This window comes from Macrosteles quadrilineatus, unplaced genomic scaffold, assembly GCF_028750875.1.
Source record: "Macrosteles quadrilineatus isolate MER2022 unplaced genomic scaffold, UCM_ALF_1.0 Scaffold_4__1_contigs__length_99947679, whole genome shotgun sequence".
In the NCBI taxonomy this organism is placed as follows: Eukaryota; Metazoa; Arthropoda; class Insecta; order Hemiptera; family Cicadellidae; genus Macrosteles; species Macrosteles quadrilineatus.
Genome location: NW_026542597.1, coordinates 84,946,379 through 84,958,954, shown reverse-complemented (window position 1 = coordinate 84,958,954; position 12,576 = coordinate 84,946,379). Strand labels below are relative to the sequence as shown.

The window sequence follows — 12,576 nt, the reverse complement described above, 5'->3', positions numbered from 1 at the left end:
TGAGGTTAGGGTGTCTTTGGTTCTCAAAGTTGAGGTTAGGGTGTCTTTGGTTCTCAAAGTTGAGGTTAGGGTGTCTTTGGTTCTTAAGGTTGAGGTTAGGGTGTCTTTGGTGAAGGTTGAGGTTAGGGTGTCTTTGGTTCTTAAGGTTGAGGTTTGGGTGTCTTTGGTTCGAAGGTTGAGGTTAGGGTGTCTTTGGTGTAGGTTGAGGTTAGGGTGTCTTTGGTTCTTAAGGTTGAGGTTAGGGTGTCTTTGGTTCGAAGGTTGAGGTTAGGGTGTCTTTGGTGAAGGTTGAGGTTAGGGTGTCTTTGGTTCTTAAGGTTGAGGTTAGGGTGTCTTTGGTTCGAAGGTTGAGGTTAGGGTGTCTTTTGTTCTTAAGGTTGGGGTTATCGTGTGTTCGGTTCTTAAGGTTGAGGTTAGGGTGTCTTTAGTTCTTAAAGTTGAGGTTAGGGTGTCTTTGGTTCTTAAGGTTGAGGTTAGGGTGTCTTTGGTTCTTAAGGTTGAGGTTAGGGTGTCTCTGGTTCTTAAGGTTGAGGTTAGGGTGTCTCTGGTTCTTAAGGTTGAGGTTAGGGTGTCTTTGGTTCTTAAGGTTGAGGTTAGGGCGTCTTTGGTGAAGGTTGAGGTCAGGGCGTCTTTGGTGAAGGTTGAGGTCAGGGCGTCTTTGGTTGTTAAGGTTGAGGTTAGGGTGTCTTTGGCTCTTGAAGTTGAGGTTAGGGTGTCTTAGGTTCTTAAGGTTGAGGTCAGGGCGTATTTTCTTAAGGTAGTCCGGGGACATTGTGACCATGGGAGTCCAGCACTAATGAGAGTACATTTAGCAACTCAGTTTGCATAAACGCATTTTCACCTCCTCCCCTAAAAAAAACTCTTTAATCTGGGCTAACAGCTAGAATTCAGTCCCTTCCTTTAGCTCTAATCATTGCGTTATTCTGTTCTTGTAAGTACAGAGTTCCTTGTATTCTTTGTTTCTGATGCCTTTAATCTTTATCATCCTTTGAGTCATTCTTGGGTTATTGGGTAGAATCTTAAAGGCCTTTCTTCGGTTGTTGATTCCTAAACTTTTGCTCACACTGGATCCTATGATTCTGAATTCTGTTCCTGGTGACGGATGTTCCTCTTCTTCCGTCAGATTGAGCCCTTGTGTTCATAAGGTTCTGCGTTCATAGGTCCTAAGATTATTGATACATGTTTGAGTTAATGAGTTTTTTGTTGTCTAAGATATTGAGTTCTTTGTTTATGACGAGATGGTTTTTAACGATCCTGGGTTTATCGGTAATCGATGCGAGAGTTTAGGATTTCACTGAGTGCAAGGTTTACGAGTGTCGAGATTCCTGAGAATCTTTTGGGATTATTTGGTTGATAGTAATTTTTATGTACTAGGTAATTGATCTAATGTTTAGGTGTACTGCTAGTCAATATAGCCTGTATTATGGAACCTTTATCCTGACCATTCGTCTACCTAGGCCTTACGCCATTGGCCAGTCCCCAGGGAAACGGAGGGTTAGGAGACAGGTTCCAACATACAGGCTATAGTTAGCGTCTCGGCTAGAACACTGATTGTGCGCCCTCGAACACCGGACATGTCCACAAACATTTGAGGGGTGTTTACTTGTACAGTTTAATGTGTTTGCAATAATTTCATAACTAAGTACTTTTCCCCCCAATAAAGCTGAACTACTGATGTGATTGAGCACATTATAAACGTACCTACGAGATCATAAACTTCTCCTCGTCGAGGTTCGGTCAAATTGGGTAATGGTTAGCTGGTCCCGTAATCCGAGGGTCGAAAAAGGTTGGGGCAATAAAACGACTCCACTGGTCCCGAGAGGTCCAGGTAGTTTTGGGGCGGCTAATCCAGTGGGGCAATGAGGCATGAAGCGTGATGGAAACAAACAATAAATACTTGCAGTCCTGTCCTCGGCAATGAATGGTGCGAATTTTGGAATTCCCTCGTCATCATCCCATCGCGAAGCTCTAAACAATGCGTCACTTCTCTCTAAACGTCAACAACAGCAAATACTTGCAGCGCTCTCGGTATCAAAGAATGTTGCGAATTTGGGGTTTTGTAGCACTCACCTACCATAAGGGGAAGTTGATAAATATACCTTTAAACATCTATGAGAGAAGTAAACAAAATTGAGTACAAGAGATAGTACTGTAATAAGCAAAGTTAGTAGGGATATTTATGTTCAAAATCAAATGTTAAGGGAAGAGAAGGAACGTGGAGGAAAAAGAAGACTGTAGCAATGAAATAATTCATCGACAAAAAGCTAGAATCTCTTTCAACAGGGGAGATCAACCTGGTAACTTTTAGCGAATTTCCCCTATAGGGAATAAGCTATTACCGTATAGTACTCATGGTGAGACCTGGACCCGGGACCGATTTATTTTTTTCGTTTTGAGGTCCCTAGAGGCAAAAAACACCATCCGTTCAAATTCATATATAACACCACACCGTCCGTTAGCGCGATAACTCGAGCAAAAATGTTCCGATTTTGATGAAATTTGGTACAAATGTGTATTCGAATGAGTTCGCGAACCAGCATGATCGGACTATGGGAACAGGGGTTTATGGGGGGTTTTATGGTGTTTTCCCATTTTTGACCCTAAAAACTTAAAATTTAGCAATTTCTTTTCAAACCATTTTTTAGAGCTTAAAAAACAAATTATTTAGTATATTAAAGCGTTATTATGCGCCTAATTGTTACGGAGAAAATTCCAAAAATCCGTTATTTTAAAATTCCCATGTTATTCTTATGGAAGTTAACTGTTGTAGTTTGCTTGTTTATGAACATATTTTGATCAAATTTGGAAAATGCATTAATTTCATACTAAACTATTAACATTAAAAAAACACACACACACACATTGTTACCCTCTCTGTTGCAGCAAACCTAAGTAGGCATACTCGTTAAACTAATGTTATTTAAATCCTACTAATATTATAAATGAGAAAGTTTGGATGTATGGATGTATGTTTGTGACAAGTAAACGCGAAAAATACTGGTCGGATCGGGCTGAAATTTGGTGTGATGATAGTTCACATTCCCGATTAACATATAGACGCATTCTTATCTGAAAAGTCCTTTCGGGCTCCGCCCATACTCGGGCTCTGGAGTTTCCCATGTTAACCTTATGAGTAATCATATTTAAAAAGAATAAAAGAATTTTGTCAGCTGTTTCAACTACACAAGTCAAGTTGGTTTTATGATATTAAAAGGTTTACGAGTGTCGAGATTCCTGAGAATCTTTTGGGATTATTTGGTTGATAGTAATTTTTATGTACTAGGTAATTGATCTAATGTTTAGGTGTACTGCTAGTCAATATAGCCTGTATTATGGAACCTTTATCCTGACCATTCGTCTACCTAGGCCTTACGCCATTGGCCAGTCCCCAGGGAAACGGAGGGTTAGGAGACAGGTTCCAACATACAGGCTATAGTTAGCGTCTCGGCTAGAACACTGATTGTGCGCCCTCGAACACCGGACATGTCCACAAACATTTGAGGGGTGTTTACTTGTACAGTTTAATGTGTTTGCAATAATTTCATAACTAAGTACTTTTCCCCCCAATAAAGCTGAACTACTGATGTGATTGAGCACATTATAAACGTACCTACGAGATCATAAACTTCTCCTCGTCGAGGTTCGGTCAAATTTACAGCACCCTCTTGTCCGTCGCTTTGTGAACTTTTCATTGTAATCAAATCAACAAATCGGACTGAATATATTTGGTAAACCGGTTTGGTATGTCTGCGACCGAGCCCGAGATCATCGTGAATCGAGACTTTGAACTTTTAACTCGTATGTTACCATGATACTTTTGAATCATGCGTGGATAGTTGGAAAAGAATCTAAATAATTGCATACTTTTTTGGTCATCCAAGGTTAATAGTGAAGAAAATTAGCTTTTTTCAATCCGCAATTGACACTTGTAATAAATTGAATAGAGTAAAACAAATCAATGAATCCTAGTATGAGCTAACGAATGCATTGTTTTGTTTTGTCTAACCTCATTCAGAATAACATATTGTAGAAACATGTAACACAAATGTTCGAGAACTGATTTCGAAAATCCACAATTTGTTTTCCGTTTTCTGTTGTTTGGTTTGTTTAAAAGTAATAAAAGTAACTAATTTTACCAAATTTCAAAAATCCAATTAAGATCCAGTGTTTCCAGTGTTCATTGTTTGATGAATGGTGCAAAGAATAAAATTTTAATGGCCATACTATACTACACGTCACAATTAAGTATTTACATCGTTAAAACATTAATTTTTGTGATGATGATTCTCCAATGTTTCAGAAGTGAATTTTACAAGAATCACATTTTAACGGAAATCCTACCTACCATAGATAAAACATATTCCCTTCGTAAATTTTTCATCCTTATGGAACACTGAAGCCAGTTTTATTGTTAGTTCTGTCCGGTGTACTGTAGAGGTCGTGTTTTGTTTAAAATTTGTTTCTTGATATTTCAGTAATTTAAAACCTCGTTCAATACAACGATCATAAACAATAACTCGTCCCCTAGCTATGTGACCAAAGGGTAAAGCACAAATCCCTAAAACCCTAAAATAAAAGAAACAAAATTTCGTCGACACTAGCGATCAGTGTCACCGGACATGAACTACACGAACGAGCTTCAAAAATGGGATGAGACGTATATTTATGTTGGTTAGTCTATGCCATAAATTAAGTATTTACATAGTCCAAACATTAATGACGTCATTGGCAATTCTCTCAATCATGTTGACCAGGATCTTGACAGCTGTTTGGCTACTCGGGATTAGTGTTTGATATTGACCTTATCCCTAGAGACGAGTTGACCATAAACGTCGATACGACCTCCGTAGAGCGGCGACCTTCTGACGTCATAATCCCCCCCCCTCCCCCCCTCCAGCTGATACTTGGATCCAACAGCTGATTTGTGGGGGTGTATATAGGTTTGGATGATAAATGGTCCGATTGAAGTTTAAACATTGTGTGTTTAGTGTTATCTTGTTAGCGAAAATTCCATATAGGGAATAAGCTATTACCGTGTGTCTCATGGTAAGACCTGGATCCGGGGCCGATTTACTTTATCGTTTTGGCTGTGGGTGCGTATGCTATTACGATAACTCGAGCAAAGATCATCAGTTTTTTGATGAAATTTGGTACAATCGTGCAATCCTACGTTTATTTGATTTTGGGAGTTTTATATGGAGTAAATCTGTTTCTCTAATTTTTTGAGGACTTATAATTTCTTTCTAGGCCATTTAATAGAACTTAAAAAACAAATAATTTAGTGTTTTGATGTGTTCTTTTGGTGTTATTGATTAAGGAGAAAATTGGAAAAAACATTCTAATTGAAAATAAATAAACTGTTGTAGGTTGCTTGTTCATGAACATATTTCGATCAAATTTGGATAATATCATTCCACGAAAAAAAAACACCTTTGTAACAGCAAAACTAAGAACTCGTTAATCGAGTGTTATTTAATTGGTAATAAATCTGGCATTTTAAGAATATATTTCAATGACAATGTAATCAGGCAAATGGAAATTCGCTTAGTCTGCAGATTTGCTGTGATGGGGGTATTATGTTGTTGTCTACGATTGAAAGCAACTACAATGGTTATAAGATGATGCTATTTAGCTAGTTTTGCTGTTGGTAGGTTAGGTTTATACACTTACGGTATTTTAATAGAATGCTAAAATACAGGATTATTCTAAATGATGGGCCCATTTGTAATGCTTTATAATTTTTATACTATTAAACTTACCGCTATAAAATAAACATCAAACGAAAAAGAAACTCAAAGAGTTTATGCCTTCCAAAGACACATCATTTAACAATATCGATTCAACAGAACTGTAGATTTAATTGTACAAAGTTAAAAAGTAATCTCCAACTTTTTTTACCACTAGAAATTTGGAGGTTACTTGACGTTTTTGCAAATAACTTTTAAATGGTGAGGAAATCGACCAAAGTGGAAGGTATTATTCCGAAAGAGAATAAAATTTTCCTACAATCTACTATTATGCATTTTTTGAAAATACTCAAGAAAGGTACAAAAAATTGCCTCAAAATGAAAAAAAAAATTGAAAATCCCCGTCTTTAATTGTAGACAATAAACATAACAAACATTAAATTTCACACTTTTTTATTTTAAGCCAAATTTAGGCTACATTTATTGAGTATTTTCAAGATATGCGTAATAGTAGATTGTAAGAAATTTTATTCTCTTTCGGAATATTACCTTCCACTTTGGTCGATTTCCTCACCATTTAAAAGTTATTTGCAAAAACGTCAAGTAACCTCCAAATTTCTAGTGGTAAAAAAAGTTGGAGATTACTTTTTAACTTTGTACAATTAAATCTACAGTTCTGTTGGATCGATATTGTTAAATTATGTGTCTTTGGAAGGCATAAACTCTTTGAGTTGCTTTTTCGTTTGATGTGTATTTTATAGCGGTAAGTTTAATAGTATAAAAATTATAAAGCATTAAAAATGGGTCCATCATTTAGAATAACCCTGTATAACAAAACCTACATGATCGAATCTTTAATTCGAGGAAAAAGTTCTTTTCTTGTATTGGTCATAATTTATTTAGAAAATCTTTGAAGTTTTACAATACATGAAACTAAGCTCTGTTAGAATCTCACGGGTTGTAACACAACTTTTCCGCAGTAAGACGGGGAATTCTCGTATAGAGACCGGGGGTAACTATCGCCCGCGATGCACCCGATTTACCCGTGCCGTCACGAGACGGAAATACCCCAGAAACAGGGCAAGGTTTCAAAACTGCTCACACACGGTGTAAACATCTGCCAGTCTGGCGAATTAGATGTGTTTCCTCTGTTGTGCATTCTTTTCGCTTCAAGGGTACCGAGATTGAGAGATCAAGGTCGGACTTGGCTTTTGTGAACGTTTCCAAGAGGTTTTAAATAATTATTGTTTAATTGATTAAATATTCGTTATTAGGATGTAAACAGTATAGGAGACTTGTCGCCTCATTAAAGTAATGAGGTCGTCCAGTGGTCGAAAATTCGAGTAAAATAATATGTTTTGTGCAAACCCCATGCTCAATTGTCTATGTTCACCTCACAGGGCATGTGATTGAAATTTCTTCCAATTGTTTTGATTTTCTGTTTATATTTCGTTAGCATGGCAACCCATAAGACCCATGTTATTATTTTTAATTATTTTTTTTCTTACTTTTGAGCCTATTTAAAAAGGGATTTTGCAAATCCATTTTATAACTAGGAAGGAGTACGCTCCAAAGTCGCGTACGAGAATGAACGATTGTCATGCATACGAATAACACTTATTAATGGTTATGGTAATAATTCTGGTTAGAATCATCAATCATCAATCATTGGTTAGAATGATTGTTTTTAGAACCTTGAGAAAAGATTGTTTACCCAATAAATCTATTGTATTTTGTTAATTTTAAAATTGTCCATTGGCACACAACCTCAACATAGCATGTAAAGGTGTAAATGTTATTTAATTAGACTAAGCGTGGTTATGTAATTAGCCAATTAAATCTAATGGAAATGTATGTACATCGTAAAAGCTAGCTTTTTCTAATGTAAGTAAACTGAAAGGTTTCTAACTGAAATAAATAACAACGTCGTCTGCTACGAAAGCATCGAAAATATTTTGATATATAATTCTTTACGAACCACATTTAGTTCATCCATAGTTCAGGGTATAACTATAGTGTAAGTTGAAGGGACAAACTAATAGAGATTTATATAAAGTAAAGTTATTCAATCATATTTTGTCGCTTGCATGTGGCATATGGTTAAAAGGAAATTAAAGAGAGCAAATTTCTCAAGGCCAAAAATATCAAAGCCTCCGCCCACTGTTATATGAGGGCATTCACTTTGAAAATGTATTTAGGAATTCATAAATGATGTCTAATTAGTAAAACTCGTGTAGTCCAAATACGTGGGACGCCCTATGTGTTATTGCCAAACTTATCCAAAGGAAGTTCCTTGCCAAAATAAACGCTTGTAAAAAGTTTGTGCGTGATCCTTCTGTATGTAAAATCTCAGTTGCTGATTGTAATAGTTGTTAAATCAAATCTTTAATGTTTTATATTCATAATGTATACTAGTTGGTTAGGGAGCTGGTCTAGTGGTTATAGCGCGGGACTTCAGTCTCTGAGGTCCCGGGTTCAAATCCCGCCAAATCACCAATGGACTTTATCTAATTGATAATGCCGCAACCCCTAGGTCTAGCCTGAAGTAATGTGAAAAACAATCCCGGGCTCGTTCCTATCGTCCTAGGTCAAAGAAATGTATAGTACAGTAGTAACATTTAAAAAATAGTTCTAAACACCAAACATCCAAACACAATAATTAAATCCCAACTTTGAACATCCTTGTGGATCCAAAATGTTTTAAAATATATTTTGATAGTCTGAGCCTGAATACAATACGTATTTTGAATTGTCATAGTCAATAGTGTTTCTTGTTTATTATGTGTTTAAGATCTAATATTCTTATCTTCGAAATATATCAAATGAAAGATGTTTTGTAGTGTTGTTTACATTTTTCTTCCTTCTTCCCGGCCGTAAAATGGACACTTTCTAAGATAACAACCATCATTCGGAAAAGTGTCTATTACTTAACTGTTAAAATTGGTGGTATCAATGGATAGTGTTTCAATGTTAATATACGTTTACGGAACAACACGGTTGTAAAAACCTTACTGAAATAAAGAAAGAAAAGTCATAGGTTCTCATTAGAATTAAATTAATTATGTGGGGAAAACTATCTTGAATCTTAGTTAAATTTTTAACCGGTGCTACCATTATTGTGTGCTATTATTATTCCGTATTGTGTAGAGCTGTCTTAAAATTAATAAAAACAACCTGCGTCTACGATAAAAATCAACTTCCTTAAAAAAAAAAACAAAAACTGTAATTGTGTTTCATGTATAATAACTTGATGTAAACATTCTACATTGATAAGGGGACAGTTAACTTTTTCTACAGGATACAAAGCCACTTTCGAGATATCATAATGGCACTGAACGATTCTGGGCGAGAGTCTATGATTCATAAATGATATCACGGAGATATTCTTCGTTGTGATTGGGCCTGATGATGACTGGTGACGGCACTGTAGGTGTTGCCGAAACGTCATTTTGATTCTTTTAAACATACATTTTTCAATGGTCGGATGAAAATTTATGCAGTGTTAACAAATTCTCCAGATGTTTAAGATCTGAGAGACCATTTCCTTGCAGTCTTAGTTATGTTATCTAAATTATACAAATGTAGGTTTTAATGTCATGATAGTGTAAAGGGACGTCGAAGATGCTATAGTTGGTAGTTAGTTGTTAGGTAGACTATAAGAACAACTGGGGAGACTTCTGTATCTGTTGGCACGAACAACCGAATGAAAATATTGATCGATATTTTCATTCGGTTGTTTGTGTCAACAGATACGGAAGTTTACCCAGTTGTTCTTATAGTTAGATATGATTTGGAAGGTGGCGTTTGACAAAAATCAGTGTAAACAGTACACTCAATCGACGATTCGATTTCGATGATTTATTTTTCGATGTACCGGCTGAATCTTAGCATGAAATTAAATTAAGTGTATCTTTAGATAACAACCAAAAATATGTTTTGTGTGTCTTTGATCAAAAGCGAGGTACAGTTGTGTTGTATCGACCACACCTAAATTGGGTTAGGTTAGGTTACCACACCTTAGGTTAGGTTAGGTTACCACGCCTTAGGTTAGGTTAGGATAAGATAATCTAACCTAACCTAAGGGTAGCCAGGTGTGGTCGGTATAATAGCAAAGTTGTATAATTGTGGTAAAATATGTTAAGTCCCGTACGGAGAATAAAACGAAATAACAGTAAACACACTTGGAACATAAAAGTACATCTTGGAACATTAGCGGTGAAGAGAGTGGTGACAACGGTTGAATACAGCAGTCGTTGCCAAGAAGTGACCACGACCAGGTCAGTCGCGAATACTGGAGACGCTTCATCAAGCCTGTGTTGTCATCCGCCATTGTGTAATGATCAACAGACCTATAATCTGTATGATGAAACCTGTCTCCCTTCGTCTACATGGGGGCTGGCTGCTAGTCCTATGACAGGTCCCATCATACATACTATAGGTCAGTATGATAGGTCTACAGTCTGGAATCTGCACTACTGCATATTTTTTCTTGTTACCCTTTTCAATTTTTATCATTAAAAGTTTTTTAATTTTTTTTTATGTGAGTCGGTGGCTCAGTCGGTAGCGTCGCGGACATCGGGCCCAAGGCAGCGATGTCGTATGTTCGGATCCTGGTCACTGCCACTAAAATTTATCAGTACAGTTAGTTCACCTTTGTACTGTACCGGCTCACTCCTTGCTTTGCTGTAAACGATCCACGCACGGGCGCTTAGTCTATGTGTACGTGCAAATGCAAGTTTAAAAGAGGCTGCCAACATCTCGTTTTGTTGTTTAGCCTTGTTGTGCCTAATGTGTTACTCTTTTATTGAGTTTGTAGTTGTTTACAAGCCACCTTCACCTTCTGCAATAAGGGTAGCTGAGATATTATTGTACTCGACTAACAATCAAAAGGTGCTGGATCAATCCTCAGAAAAGTCAGTAGCTTTTTGAAGGTTCGAAACTGAACCAAGCTGTTCCTGATCATTACACTCATCTCCATTCATACTTGGCTTAAAATATCTTCTTTGTATGGTCGCCATTTTCATTGAAAAGTATTAAAGTATTGGGGATCCTGACTATAAAAAGCTACACAGATCATCACATTTCATTCTACACTCATATTTGGTTTAAATACGCACATAGGTAGCTCCCCATCTTTTGATTGGTTGATTGACAACTGATTGAAGATTTTGTACTCTTACATGTATATTTGGAGCTATCCGTTGGAAATTAATAGTTCACTCGAATTTGAGTAGGATTTTTTTCAATTTCCTGAGGTCAACAGCCACAAACTCGACAAACATTGTGCGTGGTCAGAGATATCCAAACGTCACAATAACTTCTCCCAAACTTGTCCCTTGGTACCGGGTGGGTCCCGTGGGTAGACCGGTGACCGACCACGTCATACGACCCACGACTCTGCCTCCTCCGTGGTCAGCTACCTGGTCCTCCCACGGCACGTGGTCCTGGTCTCTTGGTCTCTTCAGTCCCACGAGTTGATCACACAGTAGACGATTTCATAAGAAAATTTCCATACAAAATTTAAAGTTTTCCGTACATTTACATTCTTGGAACTCAATATTTCTTGAGAAAATTAACCGCTTTTAATAATCCAGACTTGTGTAGTAATAACAGATCTCTTTACTGTCATGGAGTATTTTGGTCGATTAGGTACTCTGATACGTATCTAAATACAGTACTATTAAAATAATCAAGTCCATGGGTAATTTGTATAACAGATTCGTCTTAAGGTACAATTCGCTGTACCATGATTATTCATCATGTTGTCAGCATACATGGATGTGAAATTGACAGCATACTCGAAAAACTGGTGTTCGAAAGTTTAAATTGAATTAATTATCTTTAAGTTATTCACTATATTTTGAAATGTTTCGTTTGTCCGTTAATAGTTTGCACATGTTTTGTCCCCTCAAAACTACTTAACTACAGGCCGGAATGCTATATATTATCCCCCATATTGCATGTTTAAAATAACTTAAAGAGTAACAGTATAACACCCTATGAGGATTTAACTACAGTAAGTCATCTTTGAGTAGAACAACCAGTCCCGTCCATCTGGTTGGTACGTAAAGAAGATATGTTTTATTCAGTAGGTATCTAAAGTAAGTCGAGGAATATACAATACTTACTTTTTGGTATCAATATAGTTCTAGAGTTGAAACGAGTTCAACTGTTCGCCACTTCGTTCATATATTTTCAATGAATCACATCGATTCAAGAAAGAGAAACGTCATTTCGACAATCCTGGCGAATATCTGTCGTCTTACTTTTCTTAACTTAATACTTCTTACTTCTTGTATAGATGCAGACGCAAGTTGTCCAGATTAATAAAAGTCTGGACTACATAAATAAAATTAATACCAAAAAAGGTCATATTCTGGACACGTTTTGGCAATCTTTGCAGTATTTCTGTATTAAATGCAACACATATAACAGAATAAACTAAAATATTGTTTTATGAGATGATAAAAGCACACTAGACACTAAACACTATGCTGTTCGTCATCTTTATTCCTGAACTATTCCTGAGCAATCCCGATTTACCTGGGTGCATTTTCAAATGTCTGGCAGAATTTGACGAAACCCGTTTTTGGCGAACCGCATTGGGAATGGTGGTTGAAGAATTAAGGGATTTTGGGCATACGTAATGGGATATATTTATTGTGAATTCCAAGTGGATACTGTATATGAACATCGTATTATGTCGGCTGGGACTACCTATGAATAAGTAAGTGATGATTGAGTTGTTGTCACTGTTATCAACAAGTATTGTACTATCGTCGTTAATTATCTGGAAATTGTCTTGAGGTTAAAATCCGATCCGATTAGTCCAAAGCAATCAAATGCCTTGTCTATCAAGTAATTTACATTACGCTATTTGTAATCACGC

At 36.7% G+C, this 12,576-nt stretch overlaps 1 protein-coding gene across 3 annotated transcripts in view; it reads left to right on the top strand.

The window, feature by feature from the left end:
* Window positions 1-12,576, top strand: part of LOC128992082 (uncharacterized) — a 78,040-nt gene that overhangs the window by 34,598 nt on the left and 30,866 nt on the right. The gene's annotated exons all lie outside the window — the stretch shown is intronic.